The 18,662-nt window shown below is 36.7% G+C and overlaps 1 non-coding gene across 1 annotated transcript; it reads left to right on the top strand.

The window, feature by feature from the left end:
• The first annotated feature begins 9,235 nt into the window (after positions 1-9,235).
• Positions 9,236-9,342, top strand: LOC141716054 (small nucleolar RNA R71). The gene has a single exon (XR_012572787.1). It is a non-coding gene; the product is annotated as a small nucleolar RNA R71 (small nucleolar RNA).
• Positions 9,343-18,662: the final 9,320 nt, after the last annotated feature.

The following is an 18,662-nucleotide window of genomic DNA, read 5'->3' as shown; positions in this document are numbered from 1 at the left end:
ATTGTATATCGACGGATGACTTAACTCAATGGATAATGGTCATCCGTCGAGATGCAAATTTTGACTTAGTCAAAATTTCATTCATGACCAAAAATCAGTTAAATTTCTGGCTACTTTTCAACTTGCAAAATAACTCAGATAGATTCAAGAGTAATTAAGCATACCTAACTCACTTACCAACCTAGAAAAGGTGGATTCATCCAGTGGCTTGGTAAATATGTCTGTAAGTTGCTTCTCACTTAGAACAAAATGTAACTCTACAGTACCATTCATTACATGTTCCATTATGAAATGGTACTTGATATCTATGTGCTTTGTCCTTGAATGTTGCACTGGATTTTCAGTGATGGCAATTGCACTTGTGTTATAACAGAAAATAGGAATCCTCTCAACTTGCAGACCATAGTCTAGCAATTGATTTTTCATCCATAAAATCTGTGCACAGCAACTGTCAGCAGCAATATATTCAGCTTCAGCTGTAGAAGTAGAAACTGAATTTTGCTTTTTACTGAACCAGGACACAAGCTTGTTTCCTAAAAATTGACAAGTTCCTGTTGTGCTTTTTCTGTCAATTCTGCAACCTGCATAGTCTGCATTTGAATAACCAGTTAGATCAAAACCAGAATCTCTAGGATACCAAATGCCAAGTTTTGGTGTTCCCTTGAGATATCTGAAAATTCTCTTAATAGCTATTAAGTGAGACTCTCTAGGATCAGCCTGAAATCTAGCACATAAACATGTAGCAAACATTATATCTGGCCTACTAGCTGTTAAGTACAGAAGTGAGCCAACCATGCCTCTATAGCCTGAAATATCCACAGACCTTTGAATAGTGTTTAGTTCAAGCTTAGTTGCAGTGGCCATGGGAGTTTTTGCAGATGTGCAATCCATTAGATCAAACTTCTTTAAAAGATCAAAAATATATTTAGTTTGACTAATGAATATTCCATCACTAACTTGCTTAACTTGTAAACCAAAAAAGTAAGTTAGTTCTCCCATCATACTCATTTCATACTTACTTTGCATCAGTTTGGCAAACTTTTTACAAAGTTTCTCATCTGTAGAGCCAAAGATAATATCATCTACATAAATTTGAACAAGTATGCTAGAGCCATTAACATATCTGAAAAATAAAGTTTTATCTACAGTACCTCTTGTGAAGTGATTTTCCAAAAGGAACTTTGATAAAGTGTCATACCAGGCTCTAGGTGCTTGCTTCAGTCCATAAAGTGCTTTCAGTAGATAATAGACATACTCTGGAAAATTTGGATCTTCAAAGCCAGGAGGTTGACGAACATACACTTCTTCCTCCAAATCTCCATTCAGAAAGGCACTTTTGACATCCATTTGATAGACCTTGAAATTGGCATGGGCTGCATAAGCTAAGAAGATTCTGATGGCTTCAAGTCTTGCAACAGGAGCAAATGTTTCATCAAAATCTATTCCTTCTTGCTGGCAATAGCCTTTAGCAACCAATCTGGCTTTGTTCCTTACTACTATGCCATTTTCATCCATCTTGTTTCTGAATACCCATTTGGTGTCTATTGGATTTTTTTCTTTAGGCTTGGGTACCAGCTTCCAAACTTTATTTCTTTCAAATTGGTTTAGCTCCTCCTGCATAGCTAAAATCCAATCAGGATCTAACAAGGCTTCTTCTACCTTCTTTGGTTCTTCCTTTAACAGAAAGCTGCCGTATAGACATTCTTCTTGAGTTGCTCTCCTGGTTTGAACTCTAGAAGAAACATCACCAATAATCAGTTCAAAGGGGTGATCTTTTGTCCATTTCCTTGGTTGACGTAGATTAGCTCTAGATGAAGAGACCTCAATGTTGTCTTGATGTGTGATTGAGTTTTGATTGCTAGAAACTCCCCCTGAGTTTGTGGATCTTTGATTTGAGAAGGGGTACTTTCTATAGGTGACCTTCCTTGATTTCCTGCTCCTTTAGATAACCCGACGGATGGTGAATTTTGAGTACCGACGGATGAGGCAGGCTGTCTTCCGACGGATAACACAGATTGCCTTCCGACGGATGAAGCATTATGTAACTCGACGGATGTTGAGTTATGTGCTTCATTGGTGGTAGATTTGTCTGCATTATCCTTAGACACTGTTTCTTGATCACTCTCATCATCACTTTCATCACTGACCATCTCAACATTGTCGAAGAGGCTCTCATGGTAATCTCCATCTTTTAGTCCTTCAATCTTTTTATCATCAAACACAACATGTATAGATTCAACAACAATTTTGGTTCTTAGATTGTAGACTCTATATGCTTTACCAACAGCATATCCAACAAAAATTCCTTCATCTGCTTTAGCATCAAATTTCCCATTTTGTTCAGTTTAATTTCTCAGAATATAGCATTTACAGCCAAAGACATGAAGAAAGTTTAGAGTTGGATTCTTGTTCTTGAACAATTGATAAGGTGTCATGCATCTTGCTTGATTAATCAGAGAGATGTTCTGAGTGTAGCATGCAGTGTTTACAGCTTCAGCCCATAAATATGTTGGTAATTTTGATTCTTCAAGCATTATCCTTGCAGCTTCAATAAGAGATCTATTCTTTCTTTCCACTACTCCATTCTGTTATGGAGTCCTTGCTGGTGAAAACTCATGCAAGATCCCATTTTCCTCACAAAATGCTCTCATGACATAGTTCTTGAACTCAGTTCCATTGTCACTCATGATTCTTCTAACTTTGAAATCAGGATGATTGTTAACTTGCCTTATGTGATTGATGATGATTTCACTAGCCTCATCTTTAGACTTTAGGAAATATGTCCAAGAGAACTTTGAGAAATCATCTACAATTACTAGACAAAATCTTTTCTTTGAAATTGACAATACATTGACTGGTCCAAACAAATCCATGTGAAGGAGTTGCAGAGGCTCTTCAATTGCTGAATCAAGTTTCTTCCTGAATGATGCTTTGATCTGCTTCCCTTTTTGGCAGGCATCACACAGTCCATCCTTTGTAAACTCCACTAGAGGAATGCCTCTAACTAGCTCTTTCTTTACCAGCTCATTCATGGTCTTGAAGTTTAAATGGGATAGCTTCTTGTGCCATAGCCAACTTTCATCTTGACTTGCTTTACTGAGAAGACAAGTTACAGATTATGCTTTAGTTGAGTTGAAGTCAGCTAGATACACATTTTCTCTTCTCACACCAGTGAGAACCACTTTGTTGTTTTGATTTTTAGTCACAACACAGGCTTCTTTGTTGAAGGTTACTGAGTTGCCTTAATCACAAAGCTGGCAGATACTCAACAGATTGTGTTTGAGACCATCCACTAAGGCAACCTCTTTAATGATGACATTGTCCTTTGAAATCAAGCCATATTCCACAGTATAACCTTTGCTGTCATCTCCAAAAGTGATACTTGGGCCAGCTCTCTCCTTCAACTCTGTGAGCAGGGTAGAATCACCAGTCATGTATCTTGAACAGCCACTATCCAAGTACCAAAGATTCTTTCTGTTTCCCTGCACACATCAAAATCAAATCAAGTTGATTTTGGTACCCAAGTTTCCTTGGGTCCTGCCTTGTTAGCTTTCTTCTTCTGTTTCTTAGGCCTTATCTCATTTGACTTAGGAATTTCAGATTCTTCCTTAGTCAATTGGATTGTACCTTTGAAACCACTAAATGCAACAGAATTATCATGCATGTTATGGCTAACAGGAAATGACATGCTTGGTGCAAACATGTTATTCCAGTAAGGCATGCTAAATGTCATTTGAGGCATATTGTATGCAGCATAATATGGATTAGGTGCAAATGGCATATTAGCAAACTGTGCATTCATGTTCTGTGTAGGCATAACATTAACAGGCATGGGAGGCATGGCATTTATGTTAGGAAATTGAGGTTGAACAGACATGGGAGTAGGCATGGCAGATTTGCAATTAACAGACAAATGATTTACACTACCACACTTGACACAGATTTTTCTAGGAGCATATTTATCAGGTGTGTAGTTATTGTGTTTGTTAATCCCTACTTTACCATTCCTATTGTTTTTCTTTTTAGTCTCTGTTTTTACCTCTATCTTCTCAAGACTGTCACTTAACTGTTTGACAGTCATGTGACCAACATTAGCCTTTTTCCCTTTCTTAGCTTGACTTGACTCTCCTGAGACAAAGTTCTTGGAAACAGACCCATACTTTTCATTTAGCTTGATTAATTTGGCTTTGCTAATGGGTTTGCTTACAGCCGACGAATGAGGATTTTTATCATTCGACGGATAACACTTTTTGTTATCCGATGTATAGTCCTCATCATCCGTCGAGTCTACATCTGTCAGCAACCCATCTACCAAAATAGGTTCTAGTTTCTCCTTATTCTTTTTCCAGGCTTCATCACAAAAGACTCAATTCCTTGAACCTTGGTGATTTGAGTATGAACATCCCTCGATGTTTTCCATGCTTTAATCACCTCTTGTTCACGCTCGAGCTGCTTCTTCAAAATTTCTTCCTTTTTCAAGGACTCTGTTAATTCCTATTTGGCAATCTTACACTCAATTTTTAGTTTCTCAAACTCAACAAACTGAGACTCAAGTACATTGTTCCTCTCACTTAAAAATAAATTGTTTTCTTTGATTTTAGCATTTTCTTTAGTGAGAGACTTAAGTGTAACACGCAAATGATACAATTCTGTAGACATGTCATTTATGGCATCATTACACTCAACTTTAGATAAATGTGCAAGGTTTGTAGTGATTACCTGATTGCTTGAGGAACTTGTCTCTGTTTCATCAGACTTGGACATTAGGGCTAGATTGACATAGCTGACATCTTCATCTTCATCCAAACCATCAGCTGCCCAGTCATTCTCTTGTGTAATAAAAGCCCTTTCCTTTTGTTTGAGTAGATCAAAGTATTTTTGCTTGTAATCTACAGACTCAAACCTTTTCTTACTGGATTCTGACTTTCTACACTCATTTGCAAAATGCCCTGCCAAGCCACATTTGAAACATTTGAATTTTGACTTATCCACCATGTTTCTATTTGGCTTGGCTGCTCCAAAGTTCTTTTTGAACTTGAGCTTGGCAAATCTTCTTGAAAGGAATTCTAGGTGCTCATAAATGTCCTCCATGTCATCTTGGCTCAATGATTCTTCACTTTCTGCAGCTAGCCCCTTACCCTTGATTTCACAGACCTTTGAAGTTGATTCCACAGCTTCTATCTTCACTTCTTTCTCCTTTTCCAGATCAACAACTAGTGCAATGGATCCTCCTTTCTTCTTTCCTCTCTCCATTCTTTCATCCTGCTCTATCTCAAGCTCATAGGTTTTCCGAATGCCATAAAGTCTCTCTAAAGTAAACTCCTTATAATCTTGTGAGTTTCTCAATGAGACTGTCATTGGTTTCCATTCCTTTGGAAGAGATCTGAGAAATTTCAGATTGGAGTCTTTAGTCTGATAGACTCTTTCATGCAACTTAAGAGCATTTAGTAGTTTTTGGAATCTACTAAAAATGTCAGTGAGTGACTCACTTTCTTCATTGTGAAAATGCTCATATTGTTAAATCAGGAGCTGCATTTTATTTTCTCTTACTTGCTCAGTACCATCACAGATTATCTGTATTGTGTCCCAAACTTCATTGGCAGTCTTGCAGTTGATGATGTTGTCAAACATGTCTGCATCAACACCATTGAACAGAATGTTCATGGCCTTTTTATCTTTCCTGACTTGTTCAATGTCAGGATCAGACCATTCATGCCTTGGCTTTGGAACAGATGGCTCATTTCCTGTTGCAGCTCTCATTGGAATATGAGGGCCTCTTTCTATGCAGTCCACATAGGCCTCATCTTGAGAAAGCATATGAAGATGCATCTTTACCTTCCAATGATGGTAATTATCTTTATCAAGAAAAGGAATCTTGACTCCAACATCTTTCTTGTTCATCTTGCTGAATTGTTTTGATCTTTAAACTCTTTGTTGATTAAGAGCTTGCTCTAATACCAATTGTTAGTCCCTTAATAATGTAGCAAGAATTACAGAAGGGGGGTTGAATGGAATTCTTGAACCTTTTTCTTGAAATAAAAATGTTTTGATTAGCACAATGCGGAATATAAACTTAAATGAATCAAAACACAAGTAATTAAAAACAAGAGTCTTTAAAAACTTTCTGGTGGATTTAAACAATTCCACCAGAGATATATATAATATATCGAGAGGACTCTGTGTGCAGAAATGCTCACAGCTGCTTACAAAATAGAACTACTGAGAATACAGGAAATGCTAAAGATTATGCTTACAAAGATTTCTCTGTTTTTGAGTTTCTCTCAGTTATCTCAGTTATTTCTATTTGCTACTCTCTTGGTTTATATAATACCAAGATTACAAAGTCAAAAAGACTGAACAAATATAAAATCTAACAGTCTTAATCTTTGCTGATTTTGGTCCTCTATTACCCAGTTAATGGGCTTCCACAATGTGTTTGTATCCAACTCGACGGCTGTGTGTCAGCTTTCACTATTCAACTGATGTTTGAATTCTTGATATGATCATCCGTCGACTTTCAGATCATCCGTCGATGACTTAATTAATCATCCGTCGACTGCTATGTTAAACATCCGTTGATAGTCATTTGATCATCCGTCGAAGGCTTTGTTAATCATCCGTCGGTAGCTATTTTGGCACTTGACTTCATTTCACTTATACAGAATTACAAGACATTACTTATGTACAATTAATCAACCTATTCTGCATATCTATTTAAAGTCAACATGACTTATATGCTACTACAGATTCTATGCAAAGGTGCATACATCACTATGCTATAAACTTATTATTACATAAGCTACTCACTCGATGGATAATAAGTTAATCATCCGTCGGGACTATAATGAGTTATCCGTCGGGACTATAATTCTTATCCGTCGAGTTCTACATTATTTCACTAAGTAAAATCTACTTAGATGTTTTGTTTAAGTGATCATCAAGTACACAACATATTCACAACACATACTCTCCATCCTGTGACTGTTCGAGTGGAGATGAACTCGTTCTTCTCATTTGCTACCACAGTGATACCTCCTTTCTTAGGTACACATTGCACGGGGCTCACCCAAGAACTGTCAGAAATAGGATAAATGATTCCTGCATCCAGCCACTTCAGAATTTCTTTGTTCACCACTTCTTTCATGATAGGATTAAGTCTGCGCTGTTGCTCAACAGTCGGCTTACTACCCTCTTCTAGCAGAATCTTATGCATGCAGTATGAAGGGCTGATCCCTTTGATGTCTGCTATAGTCCATCCGATAGCCGATTTGAATTCTCTCAAGATCCTTAAGAGCTTGTCCTCCTCACTACCTGAAAGGTCAGATGCAATAATAACAGGTAAAGTAGATGCATCACCTAAAAAAGCATACCTCAAGTGTTCAGGCAATGGTTTAAGCTCCAAGGTAGGTGCTTCCTCAATAGATGGTTTGAGCTTTCCTTCAGCATTTTTGAGGTCAGAAGTACCAAGAGATTCAAATGGTATGTCTAGATTTCGCCTCCAGGGAGAAGCATTTAGATATTGTAGTTGCTCATTGCCATCCTCATCATCACTGTCAAAATCCCCCACTAAGGCCTTCTCTAATGCATCAGACATTAGCATATGATTAAGTTCTGAAGTAACCACAGAATCAATCAAATCCACTTTTAAACACTCCTCATCTTCTGTAGGGAATTTCATTGCTTTGAATACATTGAATGTCACATCCTGATCCTGCACCCGCATAGTAAGTTCACCTTTCTACACATCTATCAAGGTACGACCTGTAGCCAAGAAAGGTCTTCCCAAGATTATGGGAATCTTCTTATCTTCCTCGAAATCCATAATAACAAAGTCTGTAGGAAAGAAGTGCTTATCCACCTTTACTAGCACATCCGCCACTATGCCTCGTGGGTAAGTAATAGAACGATCAGCCAATTGAAGAGACATGTAGGTGGGCTTTGGATTAGGCAATTTCAACTTTTTAAAGATCGACAACGACATCAGATTGATGCTTGCTCCCAAATCACACAGGAACTTGTCAAAAGACAACTTGCCAATGGTGCAAGGAATGGTGAAGCTACCTGGATCTTTAAGCTTTGGAGGTAACTTTTATTGCAGCACAGCACTGCATTCTTCCGTTAGAGAAACGGTCTCAAGATCATCCAGTTTCACCTTCCTTGAAAGAATACTCTTCATAAATTTTGCATAACTAGGCATTTGCTCCAGAGCCTCAGCGAAAGGTATGTTGATGTGAAGTTTCTTGAACACCTCCAGAAACTTACCAAACTGCTTATCCAGCTTTTGTTGTTGCAATCTCTTAGGGAAATGTGGTGGAGGATAGAAGTGTTTCTCCCCTGTATTACCCTCAGGCAGAGTGTGTTCAATAGTAGTCTTCCTTGGTTCCTCCTCTTCCTCCTTTTGTTTAGCTTCTTCATCGCCAGCTTCAGCTTCTCCTTCTTTCGCTTTTTCAGCATCAGCAACTTTTCCAGACATTAAGGTAATAGCCTTGACTTGCTCTTTAGCTTCCTTCCTGCCTGGCACTTCAGTATCACTGGGAAGTGTACAGGTTGACGATTGAGCACTGCATTAGCTATTTGACCGATTTAATTTTCCAAGATCTTGATAGAAACCGCCTGACTTTTGCACAATAGCTTAAGTTCCTCAAAATCAGCACTAGAGGGTGGAGCTGCACCTCCTTGTTGAGGATATGATTGCCTTTGAGCATAATGCTGTGGTTGCTGGAATCCAGGTGGATTGAACTGTATACTTACGCCTTGCTGATATGGTTGTTGAATAACATTTTGATTATTACTCCAGCTGAAATTTGGATGATTTCTGTTGTTCGGATGATACGTAGCTGGCACAGGCTGCTGCTGTCGCTGATAATTGTTCACATACTACACATATTCATTAACAAGAGAACACTGATCCGTAGCATGAGAATCTGCACAGAGCTCACAGACCATAGCTATCTGATTGACCCCATAGGTGGCTAGAGAGTCGACCTTCATAGACAACGCTTGGAGCTGCGCTGCAATAGCTATAGCTGCATCGACTTCCAGAATATCTGCTACCTTCCCAGGCATCATCCTTTGAGTTGGGTTTTGATGCTCATTTGCAACCATAGTCTCAATAAGATTATAAGCCTCAGTATAGCTTTTGGCCCACAAGGCGCCTCCAGCTGCTGCATCGAGCATGGGCCGAGATTGGGCCCCCAAACCATTATAGAAACAAGTGATCTACATCCAATCAGGCATTCCATGAAGTGGATACTTTCCCAACATCTCTTTGTAGCGATCCCAAGCTTCGCACATAGATTCTGTAGGTTGCTGCGCAAAATGAGTAATAACACTCCTCATAGCCGCAGTCTTCGCCATTGGATAAAACTTCACCAGAAACTTTTGCGCAAGATCTTGCCAAGTAGTGATAGACCCAGCTGGTTCAGTATGTAACCAGTCCTTAGCTTTATCCCTCAGAGAGAATGGGAAAAGCCTCAGCTTGATAGCCTCATCAGTCACACCATTATATTTGAAAGTACTGCAGATCTCGACAAAATTCCTTATGTGCATGTTGGGGTCTTCAGTCACAGCACCTCCGAAAGAAACAGAATTATGCACCATGTGAATAGTGCCCGACTTGATTTCAAAGGTATTAGCCTGAATAGACGGATGAAGAATGCTAGACTGAATGTCATCAATTTTGGGCCGAGAAAAGTCCATAAGAGCTGGATCTGCCGGAACTAAACGATCACCCATGGTTACTGGCTCTTTCTGCTCACATCCAGAATCCGAATCTTCAAAATCTATCTTCTCCGGAATATCAAGAACTTTATCTGTCTCCTCAGCCGTATCTAAAGTCCTCTTGCGAGTACGAGAACGTGTTTGCATAAACGTTTGCTAAAGCACCTAAAACACAACCGGAAATAATAAATAACACGTCTTAATCACTGAGTCCTAATGACCAATGATGGTAAGTACATAAACTAAACAAATACGCGGAGTCCCCAGCAACGGCGCCAAAAACTTGTTAGGGCGAAAAAATGCGCTAATAACACACGCAAGTATACGCGTTCGCAAGTAATATATAATACTTTCTAGTTCGTTCCCACAGAGACTCAGACTAATTATATTCAATTATACTCACTCACCAGTGTATGACTACTTCTCAATGTTAAGACAATAACACTTAGATTTGATTAACTAATTATTAACTACAATTAACTACTAGAATTAAGCACTTAATTAACACTTGAATTAACAATATTAAAGCACTCATGAGATCACAACTTCATTACTACTTCCTTCAATAGTCATTATTATTACCCTCAGCATGCAACAGTGATAATATTAACCAAATAACACGAAACTGATAAAAGCCAACTTTCATTGTACTAATACCATTCTACCAAGCATCCACAATTAAGATAGAAGTTGAATAGAAATCAATTATGTTGAGTCCCTATATGTCTACAAAAATTGACAACATAACGATTTAAGCACAAGTTATTCCTTTTTATTACACAGGGCGAATAAAATGGTTAGAGTTACCCACTAATCATGCATACTCTTACATGAACCTATGCTAGCATGGCAAGTTCTAAATCTCAAGATCCACCGTCACTTCACAAGAGATTAACACCCTATCTTATATATTCGCGACGCACATAAGACGAATATGCACAACCAATACTAGATATCATACAATCTTCACACATTAAGGTATTAAACAACTAACTAAAGAATTCTATAGTAAATCCGTTACGACCCCATGATCACGATTAGCCCATGATAGCACTCATCGTCATTATGGGTTCATATGAAAACATGATAATAACACACAAGAATAATAACTAAAACTACTTATATTAAACCAGAGTACATCACAAGAGTAAATAGGTTCAAAGTAAAGAAAAATAGCATCCAACGTTACAACGAAATAAAGAATCATAAGAAAATATGCTTCATCTTCATTGCGGTATGCTAAAACGGTCTTCTTCCTTATCTCCTTGCTCCTCGATTAATACTATGATCTAACCTTTGTGAAACGTCTCTGAAATCTACTTATATAGGAGTCCCATAAAGCCCAACTAACTCAGAAGTTAAAAGTCAAACATAAATAGGAGTCTAAAATATTAATTCTGAAAATCTGACCCTGCGCGACCGCTCAGCATTCCTGAGCGGGCGCTCAGCTTCCTGAGCGGGCGCTCAGCTTCCTGAGCGGTCGCTCAGCCCCTTACTGGAAACTGATCTATTTTTCTTCCGTTTCTTCGCTACAATCTGCTCCTATCTTCCCACTTGCAATGCTAAACACATGCCAAGGCTTATTATTGATGAAATCTCTCCCGAAATGTAATTAATACCCTGAAATGCACAAACACTAGAAAAACGCATCAAATACACAAAATACTTGATTTCAAGACACCAATTCAAGCCATTATAAGATGTTCTAAGTGGTATAAAATGCCACTTATCAGTGTTCAGAAACAAAATTGATGGTGATGGCATAATTACAAGGAATAAAGCAAGGCTGGTTGCAAAAGGATATTCTCAATATGAGGGAATTGATTATGATGAAACATTTGCACTAGTTGCTAGATTGGAAGCCATAAGGATATTTTTGGCTTATGTTGCTCACAAAAAGTTTACAGTCTTTCAAATGGATGTGAAAAGTGCTTTTCTCAATGGAGAACTGAAAGAGGAAGTATATGTTGAACAACCTCCAGGTTTTGTAGATTTAAAATTTCCTAATCATGTCTACAGACTTGACAAAACACTTTATGGCGTTGAGCAAGCTCCAAGAGCATGGTATGAGACAGTAGCTCAGTTTCTTCTGGAAAGTGGATTTAATAGAGGGACTATTGACAAAAACTGTTTTATCTCAACCATGGAAAGTACTTACTTTTGGTGCAGATATATGTTGATGATATCATTTTTGGTTCTACAAATGACAGACTTTGTAAAAGGTTTGCCAAACTAATGCAGTCAAGATATCAAATGAGTATGATGGGAGAACTTAGCTATTTTCTGGGCCTTCAAGTCAAGCAGAATGAAGAAGGAACTTTTATTTGTCAATCTAAGTACACCAAAAATTTGTTGAAGAAATTTAGAATGCAAGATTGTTCAATTGCATCCACTCCTATGGCCACTGCAACAAAATTGGATAAGGATACTGGTACATCAGTAGATATTATCGATTACAGAGGTATGATTGGCTCATTAATCTATCTAACTGCAAGTAGACCTGATATCATGTATGCTACCTGTCTTTGTGCAAGATTTCAAGTAGTTCCAAGAGAACCTCACTTAACAGCTGTGAAAAGAATTTTCAAGTACCTTAAGGGTTCAGCTGACTTGGGATTGTGGTATCCTAGAGAATCAGACTTTAAGCTAATAGGTTACTCAGATGCAGATTTTGTAGGATGCAAAATTGACAGGAAAAGCACAAGTGGAAGCTGCCAATTTCTTGGAGGCAGATTAGTTTCTTGGTTTAGCAAGAAACATAAGTCAATTTCCACATCAACTGCAGAAGCAGAATACATTACTGCAGGAAGCTGTTGTGCACAGATTCTTTGGATGAAGAATCAGTTACTGGATTATGGGTTAGAATATTCTATAATTCCTATTTACTGTGATAATCAAAGTGCTATTGCTATGACAGGTAATCTAGTTCAATACTCAATGACAAAGCACATCAGCATTAGGTACCACTTCATAAGGGAACATGTGGATGAAGGTATAGTGGAATTGCATTTTGTTTCAACAGATCAACAACTAGCAGATATCTTCACAAAACCACTGTGTGAAGCTACTTTTACAAGATTGGTAAATGAACTTGGAATGGTTTTAGGTTCTTTCTCTAAATCTGCTTAGTTTATGTTCTGATACATTAGACTTTATGATCAGTATTTACAGATATTACTATCTTTATGTATTATGTGCTTAATTAGAAATTTTCTAAGTCTGATTGTTGTCTGATGTGAATTTCTAAACTCTGATAGTGATATGACTGTTTCTGTGACTATTCAATCTAATGAGGATAATTGTGCTAGATGCTGACCTAGTAGTCTTTAATATACTAAAGATCCCATGTTTGAAGTAATTATTTATGTGGAAATCTTTTAACACAAGCAAATTCTGATATTGAGCTTAGTTAATTTACTTTGTGTATCTTATTACTAAGTCAAAAACTAGAATAGTGCTTTTTATCTGTTAAGTTCTGATGTTAGTAAATCTAGAGGATGTACTAAGTGTTGATAAGCCTCACTTATCAAAAGAAAAAGAAAAGAAATAAAAAATCAGGTACTCCTTTGAGATCTAGAGTAAAAACGTGGAAGGGAAGACCCAAGTGCATTGCTGGTATTAAGTAATATGCATTAGAAAAGCAAAATAAAATTTTCTTGGTGACTTTTCACACTCTATGATTATTGGAGAAATACTCTGATAACAACATAAATTCTGATAAGCAGTCGTGACTCACTTACACTGAGAAGCCACTGTAAAATAGAATTTCAAAAGATGTATAAAATGAGCACAAAACAGTTGAGGTGGACTCATGCATGAACTCATTCTATAGGAGACTTCAGAATAATGACAGATTTTAAGCAAAGTTCTTAGTTATGCCTTATTTCTATGATATTCTGAAGTGAATCAGACTTTACTCTTTGTCTGATATTTAGCCTAATGCACACACATACACTCCATATGAATGATGAAAATTACTGTGGTGATAAATGTTATTTTGGATGAACAGTTTAAGTGTTAGTTGCATAAATTCCGAGGACAAGTTCTGATGGAAGTTCTGATGATTAAGTTCTGAAGTACCCATATCAGTATTTGTGTGAAGAATTACAGGAATAAACATTCACTTTTCGAGTTAAGAAGCCATATTCTGATGACTTTTAAATTCTGATAATAATCAAGTTCTGACGTGGTAGTATTTATTTACTTGGTTAATTTTTGGTCATTACTTGAATGGTCATATTTTCCAGAATATTGGTTTATGAGAGATAAAGCAGTAATAATTATTTATTTAGTGGGAACAGTTTTTTTAAACTGAACGTGCAAAGTAATAATTGCTTATTTACCGTGCCCATTAACTTTTGCCTTAACTGCTGCATGTCTGACAGGTGTAAAGGTCTGTTCCACTCCTTATTAACTGCTGTCACGTGGGGTGTCTAAGTAAAAGAGATAAAATTTTTTTAAATCTATTATTTTCATTTTTATTCTACTCTCTCTCTTTTCTTATTCTCTCTCACTTTTTCTGACGGTTTCTCTACAGACATTTTATCAAACACCTTACAGGCAATTTTATTTTTCACTTATTTCTCATGGCACCCAAGGATTTAATTGTTGATGGAGCTAAGTTTGTACCAAACATGTAACACCCCCAAATCCGGGGTCGGGGATTCGGGTTGTCATGAGTTCCATTTCCCTTATCAATACTTAATCTTAAAAGTCAACCAACTACTGCGTACTGTGACCCCACAATATACACACACACCACAAGTTATAGTCTCAGAGATGAATACCAAAAATTACACAAGTCATTTTATTCCACAATTATAAGTCATTACACCTCAAAAGGGTTTCTGAATAATTTTACATATTCTTTGCCATTATTACAATTCATAATATACATAAGTCTGGTACATCAATAGTTGAAAACCTAGCCTATTGGTAGTTCCTACCTCAGCTACGGCGACATCAACGCCTATAGGAAACTGCGGAACGTTTCCTATCCGCTCACGAATTGGGAGCTTGGTCCTGTTCATCTTGTCTATTTGTTGTTGTGTGATGAAAGAAGAAAGCAAGGGTGAGCAACAAGCCCACCAAAATAATATGTATAATGATTAACAATATATGAGCAATCTCATAGCACTCATGAAAGTCTTGGTCAAGAAGAATTGAACCAAGTTTTACCTCTTAATGCGACCAAGTCGCAAAATATTTAGTATATATGTATATATACTTTTCAAAATCTTTGAAATCCTCTGCCATGCATAATATAGGCAGAGTTCCAGTTTATAGCTGTATAAAAATATCGTTGCAAGGTGATCTCATATATCTAACCCTGTCTCAACATTTTTCTGAAAATCTATGTCATGTATAAGATTCATCAACCAGATATAAGTTAAAAAGGGTGAAGTTACGAGATACTCCAATATACTTATATCTTTTCCGAATACTACTTGAATTACCACCGTTCAAGGTATAATCCGTTTCAAAAGTTCACCACATAGATGAGACTAAAAGATAAGATTTGAATAGATTCAATCCTTGAAATATCATTATAAATAATACAGTTACGAGATACTTCATTAAGTCCCGATATATATACACCTATATATATACATTTCAAACACTCCTTGAAAACCTCTGTTATGAAAATTATAAACAGAGTTGTAATATCCAATGAATTTGGAAAGGAGAAAACCTTGGCATAAACCTGATATCGTGCTGATCAGGCAAAGATACCAATAAGTAACCTTTTCTACTAGTAGATGGACAAATTCCCCACTGGTCATCACCCTGGCCGCATTAGGACCTATGCTGGACTGCCACTCAGCCACTTACGCCTTGATGGACTCCCACTGAGCCACTTACACTTTCATGGACGCCCACTGAGCCCATGTTGCTTATGCCGACTCAAATAGATGGACTTACTTCCCGAATGTTGGGCAAGTAATCAAGATGTTTTCTCAAAACAACAACCTCGTTGTGAATATAAAATACACCACAGAGCCGGATCCCTCAGGTTTTGAGCGAGTATTTAAATCCCCTTTGAAAGGAAGATCTTAAATATAAAATGAGTTTTGGGATCCGCTCTAACTTTTAAAAATCATTTTGAAGACTCGAAAACATTTTTAAGAATGTTTAGAGTAATGCTGATTTAATGAAATAAATCAGTCCCGATATATTAGAAAATATCTGAATATTATTATTTAAATAATATTTTCATAAGGATAATCTTTATAAAAATAATTTGAAGTACAAGTTTTAAAACTCATACTTGAAATGAATATTAAATAACCAAAGATATACTTATACGAAAGTACGATCTTTATTTGAATAATCGAAAATAAGTTTGATTATCAAAACATCATTCTTTAATAAAATAAAGAATATTATTTAATAAATAAGCGGAGTCATAAGTCCTCGAATAAATATTCAAAATAATATTCATTAAATAAAATAAGCGGAGTCATAAGTCCTCGAATGAATATTCAAAATAATATTCATTAAATAAAATAAAGTTAGCGAATAAACCTTATTCGATTAATAGTTTTGGAAACTATTTCTATATATATATATATAATATAATCGGGAACATCGACTCCCGGTTTAGAAAATGTTCACCTTTGGGTCCCCTATACTAAGGGTATACGCAACTACTGCTTATCTCTAGCATAGGTATTATGCAGTTTATAAGCAATTGAATCAACAATTAGATATCAAGATTACGAAACAGACATGCATATATACCATATCACATGCTCCAATATTCGCAAGATTTTCAAATAACAATTATGCACTTATCACAAGATAATGCATAAACATATATACATCACAATAACAGTATAACGGGTAGAAAACTTGCCTGAGTGTTCCCGGATAGACTTAAGCTTAGAGTGGGTCCGATAACCTATGAACAACAACATAAGTCAAAATTAAACCCCGGTCGTTTAAGAAACTAGACTTTAACCAATTGAACCCTAACGTTCGCTTATGGTCACTTCTATGCTTAACGAATCACATAAGTCATTCGAGTACCCTCAGCTCCATCATTTTTAATAAATTAACCATTAAGAATTTTAAGGCGATTCTTTCGCGAGTACTCTAACAACTGCCTAATCCACTTTACATAATTGTTTCATACTCCAGTTAGTCATTTAAGGGCCTTAACCAAGGTTTCAAAGTAAGGTGAGGGGTAGTGGTTCGTTCACGAAATGCCGTTACTTAAAACGGTCGTTTCTCCTAAACCGTACATCAGATTCAAGAGAACCACACATCAAACCGAAGCTCGTAACATGAACTATCTAAACTTGGCAATGGTCAGAATCTAACAGTGAGTTCACGGGGCTGAAGTTAAGAACAAAACAGTCTAAGGTAAATCGGGCATTACGACGGCTATGTTTACGCGATTTCCCAAATTTTACCATTCCTAATCATATCAATCCAACTACCAATCAACAACAACTCAAGATACACATCAATGCTACTGATTTCAGTCATAATAAGCCCAAGAATCTCAATTTAATCCAATATCATACTATCTTCAAATTCAACCAAACTACTAAATCAAACAAGGTTAAATTCATGCTTAAACATTTAAACTACTACTCCTCCATTAACAATCATCAACACCTCAATTAAAATCCAATCACTGCAAACCCAACCAAACTTTAAAGACACAAGCATCATGCTTCTCATGAACTATATTAATCAAAACCACTCCTAAATATTCAAAGTAAAACTAGGGTTTGAAGTTTTAAACCTTCCTTGAAGCTTTTAATCCATGAAAGATCCTTGGAATGCCCATGGAAGCCTTAATCTATGCTTAAGCTACCTTGATCTTATAAATAAAATCAAGAATCAAAAATTTGTTCTTGAAAGTTACTATTCACCCTAAACTAAAATGATTTATTTGAGCTAGCAAACCTTGGATTCAAGCACTCAAACTACTTGCTCTTCTTAGTTATGAAATATAGAATCTAAGGAAACAAACCTCTTGAATTATGATTGAGTGGAGCTTGGGTTTTGAAATTTTTCTTCTTGTTTTTCTTCAAAAAAACCGTGAGCAAGGAGATGGGGGGGGGGGAGAAATGAATGTGTTTGCTTGGTCGCTTCCTTTTTGTTTGTTAATTAACCTTTTACCATGGTAAAAATTGTGCGGCTCACAATCAACCAACCAACCCTTCCCATTTGGTCATGCTTATGTCATCTACTTATGTCATCTTGTTACACTTGTCTTCCTCTTGTTGGTGTGATGACATTATTATCCACTAACCCCTTTGATTAACTCCTAATTACTTGGCTAATGATCGCTGATCTGTTATACTGTTCGCTTAACTTTCGTTCTCGTTTATCGTTTGAGGGATCATACCCGGGATCTTATTACTTGGGTTCCCCTAAACCTTTCTCAATATTTTATATTCCTTTTATAATCCCCTCTTATAATCCTTGAATTAAAATCCTTTTAATCATGTTACCTTGTACTCAATTCTTTCGGTATCTGGTGAATTTTCGGGAAAAATCAAAGTGTTCGAATCTGGGCTATGACGATCTTTACATACACTTATTTACTTTATGAAATACTAATATGATCTTAGAATTTCCATAACAGTACTCCTATATAGTGTAGTCTGATAATTTTCCTTGGTCAGCATCATCAGCAAAAGTTACTATTCATCAGGGTTTCAAAAATTCCAAAAATTGGGGTTATTACAAAACAACTATGCTGCAATCTTGAACAAGGCTGAAGCTCCATCAGATTTGCACTTTGTGCAAGATTTCTTAGCAAATAGTGAGATTGGGTATGCTTTGACCCAACCTCAAACTATTTCAAGCCAACAAGTACTGACGTTTTGGCGGACTGGGCATTTTGATGATGGTGGTGCTACTGGTACTCCAAGCATAGTATTTGAAGTAAATGATGTTGAGCATGTGGATACTCCTGGAGCAGT

The sequence above is a fragment of the Apium graveolens genome, chromosome 3 (genome assembly GCF_009905375.1).
Source record: "Apium graveolens cultivar Ventura chromosome 3, ASM990537v1, whole genome shotgun sequence".
NCBI classification, from domain to species: Eukaryota; Viridiplantae; Streptophyta; class Magnoliopsida; order Apiales; family Apiaceae; genus Apium; species Apium graveolens.
This window is presented reverse-complemented; position numbering and strand designations above follow the sequence as displayed.